The sequence below is a fragment of the Arvicanthis niloticus genome, chromosome 20, assembly GCF_011762505.2.
Source record: "Arvicanthis niloticus isolate mArvNil1 chromosome 20, mArvNil1.pat.X, whole genome shotgun sequence".
Classification (NCBI taxonomy): domain Eukaryota; kingdom Metazoa; phylum Chordata; class Mammalia; order Rodentia; family Muridae; genus Arvicanthis; species Arvicanthis niloticus.
In genome coordinates, this window is record NC_047677.1 from 22,810,075 (window position 1) to 22,818,441 (window position 8,367).

Here is an 8,367-nt window from a genome sequence, read left to right on the forward strand (position 1 = left end):
CCACATGCATTTTTTATTGGAAAGATTTTATTTTTCTCAGATTTTTTCTTGTTCACTTTACATCCAGTTTACTGATCCCGCCTAGACTACCTTCACAAAATTCTTACCCCATTACCCTTCCCTTCTCCTCTGAAAGTGTGGAGCCATCTTTGTATCCATCCTCCCTGCCTTGGCACTTCAGTACTCTGTGCAGCTAGTTGCTTCCTCTCCCACTGAGGCCAGACAAAGTAAGCTTCTTCCCAACTTCCTGAGACCTGCTGAGCCTGAACCATACAGGTAAGCTTCCCTTTCCCTACTCATAGTCCCTGCTTTCTGAGTCTTCTGGAACAAGCATACCTGACATGAGCAGCCTGCTATCCCAGTAGCCGTTCTCCTGCCACTTCTCCAACCTTTATCATATCTTCTGAGCCTGAAACATACAGGTATGCTTCCCTTCCCCCACCTATCTTCTATGCTTGCAGAATCCTCTGGAGCAAGCAGAGCTGCCCTGAGCACCTGGTATCCTAGGGGGACATCCATTCTCCTGCCACCTCTCCTTCTACCTTCACCGGGTCTACAGAGCCTGAGCCATACAAGATGCCTTTTATCCAACCTCAACAGTCCTTATAGTCTATCACATTCGTACCAACCTCAGCAGTCTTCATAGTCTATCACAGTTTTACCAACCTCAGCAGTCCTCATAGTCTATCACAGTCTGACCAATGCTTAAAACTTCAAATCTCTTCTGCAATTCATACAATCTCCTAACTGTAATTCACTATAAAATCAAAATACAAAAAGATAAAGCAAAAATAGAAACAAACAAACAAAAACCCTCTCCCCACATTTTCAACAAAGTTCAAAGACTTCTGAGACTCATGCAATCTCATGAGAAGGCTAGGCTGACTCCATGACAGGCTTCAAATTGCCAGGTCAGGAGATTAGGCCTAAATCTGTTTCCAAGAACTAAGCAATTCCAGGCCTCAGAAGCTGACCCACCACCTGACCTAAAGCAAGGGCAATTAGACAACTGCCGTTTCCAGACTTCTCCAGCAACAATTTCCAACCCCCCAAACCCCAGCAATGCTTCAGGAATGTCTCTAAAGATAGAGCCAAAATTAAGGTAGAGGTCACCTACCCCTACCCAATATTCCACTAATGTTTAAATCAAGCCTGCAAGCTCACTTCAGGGTCTCTCCATCTTTGTAGATGGTAGACCCCTGCATGCTGGACTTCTGAAGAATAAATCACTTTGTGTTTATGTAATATTTGAGTCTGAGGTGTCATTCTAAAGTTAATCATGGACCCTTACACTCTTACCTGTAATCCCTTATAAAGTGAAAGTCAAATAACAGATCAAATGTTTCTAACATATAATGGCACAGGATATATATTGCTGTTCTAAGATATAGGGAGAAGAGCATAATGCAGAAAAAAAAAAAAACCCAAACAAATAAAACGTACAAACAAAAACCCCAAAACAACAGGTTGGTAAACTTCAAACTCTGCATCTCCATGTATAATGTTCTTCAGATGGCCAACACTTCAGCTTTGGTGAGTACAACACACTTCTTTCTTTTGAGCTAGTTCAAGACTCCAGTAGTAACTTTCCTTAGCAATTGTCCCATAGTCTTGGCATCTCTAGTATTTTGGGATGTCCAAGGAAATCCAGGTTTACCTTTTATAGCTTTAATCAATGTCTTTTCTGAGCCTTCATGCAGGGAGAATTCTGACATATTCCTTGTTATCAGTGGCTTTTCTTAGTCACAGAGAGACTTACATACTTGATTCTAAAGACAGCCGTGTGTCTAAAGCAGGACTGCTTGCTGGGTTTGGAACATGGGCCCCTTGTCTTATAACATCTTCCTTAGGTTTCAATTTTTCCATAATTTTTCTCATTCTCTGAGCTGTTTGTCCTACAATTTGCTCTATAAACTGTCCGTGAACTCAGAGACTGCATGACTCTGATTTATGAGGGCTGCAGTTGCTCAAAGGTGTATACTGCCATGACTGCACCTAAGCTTTTCTTTACCTGGAGCTTGCCTTCTAGACCAGGCAGGCCTTGAATTCATAGATGTGTTTTCCTCTATCTCCTAAATTCTGGGATTGAAAGCACATAACAACATACATGGACCTAAGCTTTATTTTACTTTTTTTCCCAAAAGATATAAGGTTAGTTGGGTGGATTCTTGCCCTGAGATCACCACTCCCTTAATTCTATTTATTATCTTTAATCAGGTTATCTCCCTGAACGCAGGAATTAACTCCATTCTATTTCCTGGCATTCCTTTAATCCTTCAATCATACATTTTGTATTTTTTGTGTGAAGTTTTGTCTATTTCATCAAAGTATTATTCCTAAGAGAGAACTACAGGATAGAGTTTATACTGAGCTGTTTTGTGATTTCCATGCCAATGCAATTTATCTAAATCTCTTCACCTTATGCCACATTCAGACACTTTGAACCAGAGCAAAAGTCAGCCACATTCTTGGCTGAAATATGACAAGAATGATGTCTAGGTACCATGCTAAATTAAGGCCAATGAAGCAGAGCTTAAAGCATTCCAGGCCTTTCCTAACCCAAAGTCCCCAAATTCAAATTGCTCCAAACAAAAGCCTAGTCAGACCTACCACCACAATATTCCAGTCTCTATTATCAATTTCAGTTTTGGGGTTTTATTGCTGTGAAGACACACCATGACCATGGCAACACTTATACAAGGAAGCATTTTATTTGTGCTGGCTTACATTTTCAGAGGTTTAGTCCATTACCACCATTGTGGGAATCATGGCAGTAGGCAGCAGAAGGAGACTGTTGCCACAGTGGGCATAGCTTGATCATATATGACCTCAAAGTCTAACTTCATAGTGCCAGCCTTCCTTTAATAAGGCCACACCTACTCTAAGCAACGACGCAAAATCTCAGAAGTACAACTCCCTATAAACAAACATTCAAACACCTGAGTCTATGGATGCCATACCTATTCAAACCACAATAAGTATATATTATTTGACATTCCATGCTACTTCATGTCCCAGTTATATATCTGGCATTTCATCTTGAACCAGGGAGGAGGTGAAGAGTCCTTCTCTGTGCTCAGAATCCTGCTCTGGCCTGTTCTGTTACTGATCTGGCCTAGGCTCTGAGGATGTCTACACCCATGCATGGTCCCAGATACCTCACCCGCAGGTTCTAGTGCTGTGTTGGTCCTGGGTAGGGTTTAGGGCACAGTCAGAGTCACTGCCCTGCTGTCCTGCAGGAACTGCATAGGACAGACTTTCACCATGAGCGAGATGAGTGGCATTGGTGCTTACTCTGCTGCCCTTCCGTGTTCTCCTGAACGACAAGGACTCCGCAGGGAGCCAGAGCTGATCCTGTGCTCAGAGGGCAGGCTGTGGCCGCAGGCGGATCTGCTCAACATAGGCGCACAGTGACGCCACAGCTGGCCTGGGACCCGCCCCATCCACCCACCTGCCTGCACATTTCCAGGAATAAAAAATCTCTTGTCACATTGTCTGAGCCTCACTAAACATCCACGCCTCATGTGAGCCACAGGGAGCCATGGAAGGTGTTTGAGCGGTAGAGGGACATGAAGATTAATATTGTCACCCAGGAGGCAAGGTACATCTGTGAGGGGATTATCTGGTAAATCAACTGAAGTGGAATGATGTGTCCTAATCCTAACTGTAGGTGGCGCCATTACCGGGTTTTGGTTCTGGGTTGAATTAAAAAAAAAATGTGGCCCAGATTAGAGGTGGTTCTTCCCACCTCAAACAATCTAATCAAAAACAAAACAAAAAACAAAGCAAAACACAACCCTTAGAGGTGTGCCAAACAGCTTGGGTTTTAGTTAATTACAGATGTAGTCAAATTGAAAACCAAGAGTGGCCACCACAGCCAGGCTACCTAACCCTTCCCAAACATTTCCACCAATGCACCGGAACACATGAGCTTAGGGGTCATCATTATCCAAATCACCACAGTCCCTTACCTTTTGAGGGTGTGTCATTATAGCAATTGGGCATGCGTAATAGTCAGGGTTCTCTAGAGTCACAGAACTTACTGAATGTCTCTCTATATTAAGGGGATTTATTGGAATGACTTACAGTCTGTAGTCCTCAGAGGCCAAATCTTTTAAGTTCAGACTCCATTTTAGAGAACCTGACCTAAGTTTGAACTCAGGTAAACTAACAGGCTGGTACCTAGCATTAGTTTCCAAATTGCCTCCCACAAAACCCAAGCCTAGCTCCAGTCTCTAGGCTAGTCCTCAACAAGACCAGCGTCTCCAGGTTACACCTCCAACAAGAGCAGAGCCTCCAGGTTATTCCCCCAACAAACCTACACCCCAGGTTACAAGCCCACCCCCTGCCTAATGACCACCAATGCAGAGGGAAGCAGAAATTAGGTTATGATATGATTCCCAACACCAGCCAAATATGTTAAAGGCCACAGTAGCTTTCCAATTAGATGCTTGTACACTCACACACCCCTAACCACCGCCATGCTGCTTACTATAAAGCCTTGCCCTGATAGATATTCAAGGCTCTTCCACCAACAAAACTGTCCTGCATGACAGCGGTGCATTAGAGGGGCCTGAGCTAGCTCGAATAGAATAAAGACTCTGCTGTGAGATGTATCAGATCAGCTCCTGTCTGTGTTTGGGGGGTTCAATCCTTTCCTGGCACTACAGTTCAACTAACCCAACAATGGGCAGCTGTGAGTGGGAAGTCCAAAAGTCTAGTAGTTGCTCAGTCCCTCAAGGCTAGTTGTTTCGGCTGGTCTTCTGTATAAGCTAGAATCATGAAGAAATACACTCCAACAGATGTGCTGGCAAGTCAGTGCAGACAGGCAGAGAAGGAACATAGGCATATATTTTTTGCAACCTGCTTTTAGTAAGGGTTCAACCTCTCTTCTAGCCCACCACTCAGCAGAGGTAGTGGAAGAGAAAAGTTACTAGGATATGGGAGAAGTAGACCTGTTCAGCAATAGTAGGTGAGCTTGATCTTCTTGGGTAGCAGTTCAGTCCAGTAGCAAACACTAAATATGATTCAGCAGCTGCAGACGAGTCCTCTAGGCAGACCCCAGGCACAAACCAGCAGCTATAGTCTAGTCCTTTCAGCAAGCAGATACCAGGTAGCTGTAGTTCAATACTAAAGACATCACCAGGCTTGCCAACTGGCTTAAGATGAGGCCACAGAAGCAGCAAACTGCCACAGGAACTTCAAGACCATGTCTTTGGTGAGTTTCTCTCAGTGGCAGTTGTTACCACAAGCTGAGCTCAACAATGCTATATAAGGTGAACCAAGTGATATGTGTCTTTAGTGAAGAATACCGAGGCAGAGGAAACCAAACCAAAGCTCATCTCCCACACTCTGTGGGGTCATATTTATATTCCCTCATCAAGCGTCCTTTCATGTGACTGCTATATCCAAACAGCCTTACACGTGTGTCTGCTTCAAGAAAACAGTGTTTCACGTGTTTGCTTTAGCAAGACATTCTTTCACCTGTGTGCCCCAGAAAAACGTCATTGGGCATAACTGACTTTCCAAAGAACTAGCCATTTAACTGCTTGGTATTTTGTAATATAAAATATTTTTTACATGCATTGTCATATATTTATGTGTAGGGATAATCTTTTTGTGCACTGTGTAAATGTTGTCTTTGCAGTAATCAAATGCTGAAATATATAGGTGCAAAGAATTGACTACCATCCGGACTTTGGTATTATTATTTTTATGAAGCATCACCTGCCTCAGTGTTTCATAAATATTCTCTTCCATCACCTTCATTTTACATAAACTGCATTTACATTTATGTGTTATAAATACATAATGCGGTATTATATATTAATACACATCATATAGGACTAAGATAACAAAAAGCCCTGTTACTAAAATTTCACAAAAATAAGATAGTATATTAAAGTAATAATATTTATTTCATCACCTATGATTGGTCAATAAAGAGCTGATCAGCCAATTAGCTGGTCAGAAGAGGATAGGGAGGGACTTCTGATTCTAGTTGAGGTGGTGGTGGTGGTCCAAGAGAGACCAGAGAGGAGGAGGTAGCACAGGACCACGAGGGAGAAGGGAGAGGCGGCCATGAAGCAGAGAGTCCAGGAGGAGTCGTGATGAACAGGTCGCCAAGGCATTCACCATGTGGACACACATGGAGCACAGGAAGCCAGGGCAAGACTCAAACTGCAAGTAACATGGGGCCTGTGGCTGGGACATAAATAGCTTAGAGGGTTACAGTAGCTCAGAACCTGCCCAGCTTAAGTCTGCAGCTTGTTAATACAAATACCACAGCCAAACAGTAAATGGAGCGTGGGGACTCCTATGGAAGTGTAGGAGGAGGGATTGAGGCCCTAAGGCATTAGGAACTCCACAGGAAGACCAACAGAATCAACTAACCTGGACCCTTGGGGCTCTCAGAGACTGAACTACCAACCAAAGAACATATACGGGCTGGCCCTAAGCGTCCCCCATACATAGTAACGGATATGCAGCTTGGTCTTCACATGGTTCCCAAAAAAACTGGAACGGAGGTGGGGGAGTATCCCAAAAGCTGTTCCCTGTATGTGGGATATGTTTTTCTAACTGGGCTCCCTTGTTTGGCCTCAGTGGGAGAGGAAGCACCTAACCTGGCAGACACTTGGTGTGCCAGAGTGGGGGAATACCTAGGGGTCCCCCACCCTCTCAGAGGAGAAGGGGAGGGGAGATGTATTGTGGGAGGGGCTGACCGGGAGGTGGGCAGTGAGTGGGATGTAAAGTGAATGAGGAAAAAAAAAAACAAAGCAAACAGGTCTCAGTGTCAGTTATTCAGTACCTAAAACAGGCATGGAAAACCTCCAAAGAACTGCATTTACATTTATGTGTTATAAATACATAATGCGGTATTATATATCAGTATATGTCATATAGATAGGACTAGGATAACAAAAAGTCCTGTTACTGAAATTTCACAAAAATAAGATAGTATATTAAAGTAATAATATTTATGGGTCATTCCCCAAATAATAGTTAACTTACATCTCCAAACATCCTACTACAGGCATTTTCTTTTACTGAAAATGTATTTTTCTCATACAATATATCCTGATTACAGTTTCTCCTACCCCAGCTCCTACTGGTTTCTCCCTACCTCCTCTCCCATCTGGATCTACCCCATTTCTATCTCTTCTTAAAAAAACAAATGGGCTTCTAAGGGGTAATAATAAAATAAAATAAACAAAATATAAGAAGATAAGACAAAACCAGCACCTTGGGATAGGACAAAACAAACAAACAGAAGGAAAAGAGCCCAAGAAAAAGCATAAGAAACAGATATAGACTCAGAGATCCACTTGTTCACACATTTAGGAATCCTGTAAAAACCCAAAACCAGAAGCTATACTATATATGCAAAACCTGTAGGGTTAAAAAAAAAAAAGAAATAAAACCAATAAAATACAATTTTAAAAAGCCCTGACATGCCGGGCGGTGGTGGCACACGCCTTTAATCCCAGCACTTTCGAGGCAGAGGCAGGCAGATTTCTGAGTTCGAGGCCAGCCTGGTCTATAGAGTGAGTTCCAGGACAGCCAGGGCTACATAGAGAAATCCTGTCTTGAAAAAAACAAAACAAAAACAAAAAGCCATGACATGATCTCATGAGACAAGGAACGTCTAAAGATGCCATTGAGTTTGCCATCTACTGCTGGGCACGCAGCCTGTCCTTAAGAGTAGTTTGTTTCCCTAGGGAGAAGCCCTTGGAGAAAACTAAGTTTCCATTTGCAAGTGACTATCAATTGGAGAACAGCTTCTGGGTTAGGGATGGGGGCATGTGTCCACTTCTCAGCTCTCGGACCCTATCTGGTGCAGAGCCCTGCAGGCTGTGCATGCTGCCCCAGTCTCTGTGAGTCCATATGTCTGTAAGTCCTGCTGTGCTTAGAGGGCCTGATTTCCTTGCTGTTCTCCATCCCCTCTGGTTCTTATATTCTTCCTGTCTCCTCTTCTGCATGATCCCCTGAGCTCTAAGGGGAGGATTTGTTGGAAACACCCTATTTAGAGCTGAGTACTCCAAGGGGTAGGAGCCCAAGGGTTCAAAGGAACACTCCATAATGTCTGGTTGTGGGTCTTTGTACTTTTTCCCATCTACTGCAGGAGGAAGCATCTCTCAGAATGTCATTAGAAGTCATTTTATTGCTACATTCCTTTTGCAGAATGGTAGTATTTGTTTTTACCCTAGGTTCCTGGGCTGTCTGGCTGTTGATAAGTCAAGCAATGTTGGGTATGGGTTCAATCTTATGTGGTGGGCCTTAAATCAAATCAGATATTGCTTGGTTAGTCCCACAACTTTTTTTGCCACCATTTCCCTAAACAATCTTGCAGGCAGGACACCATTGTAG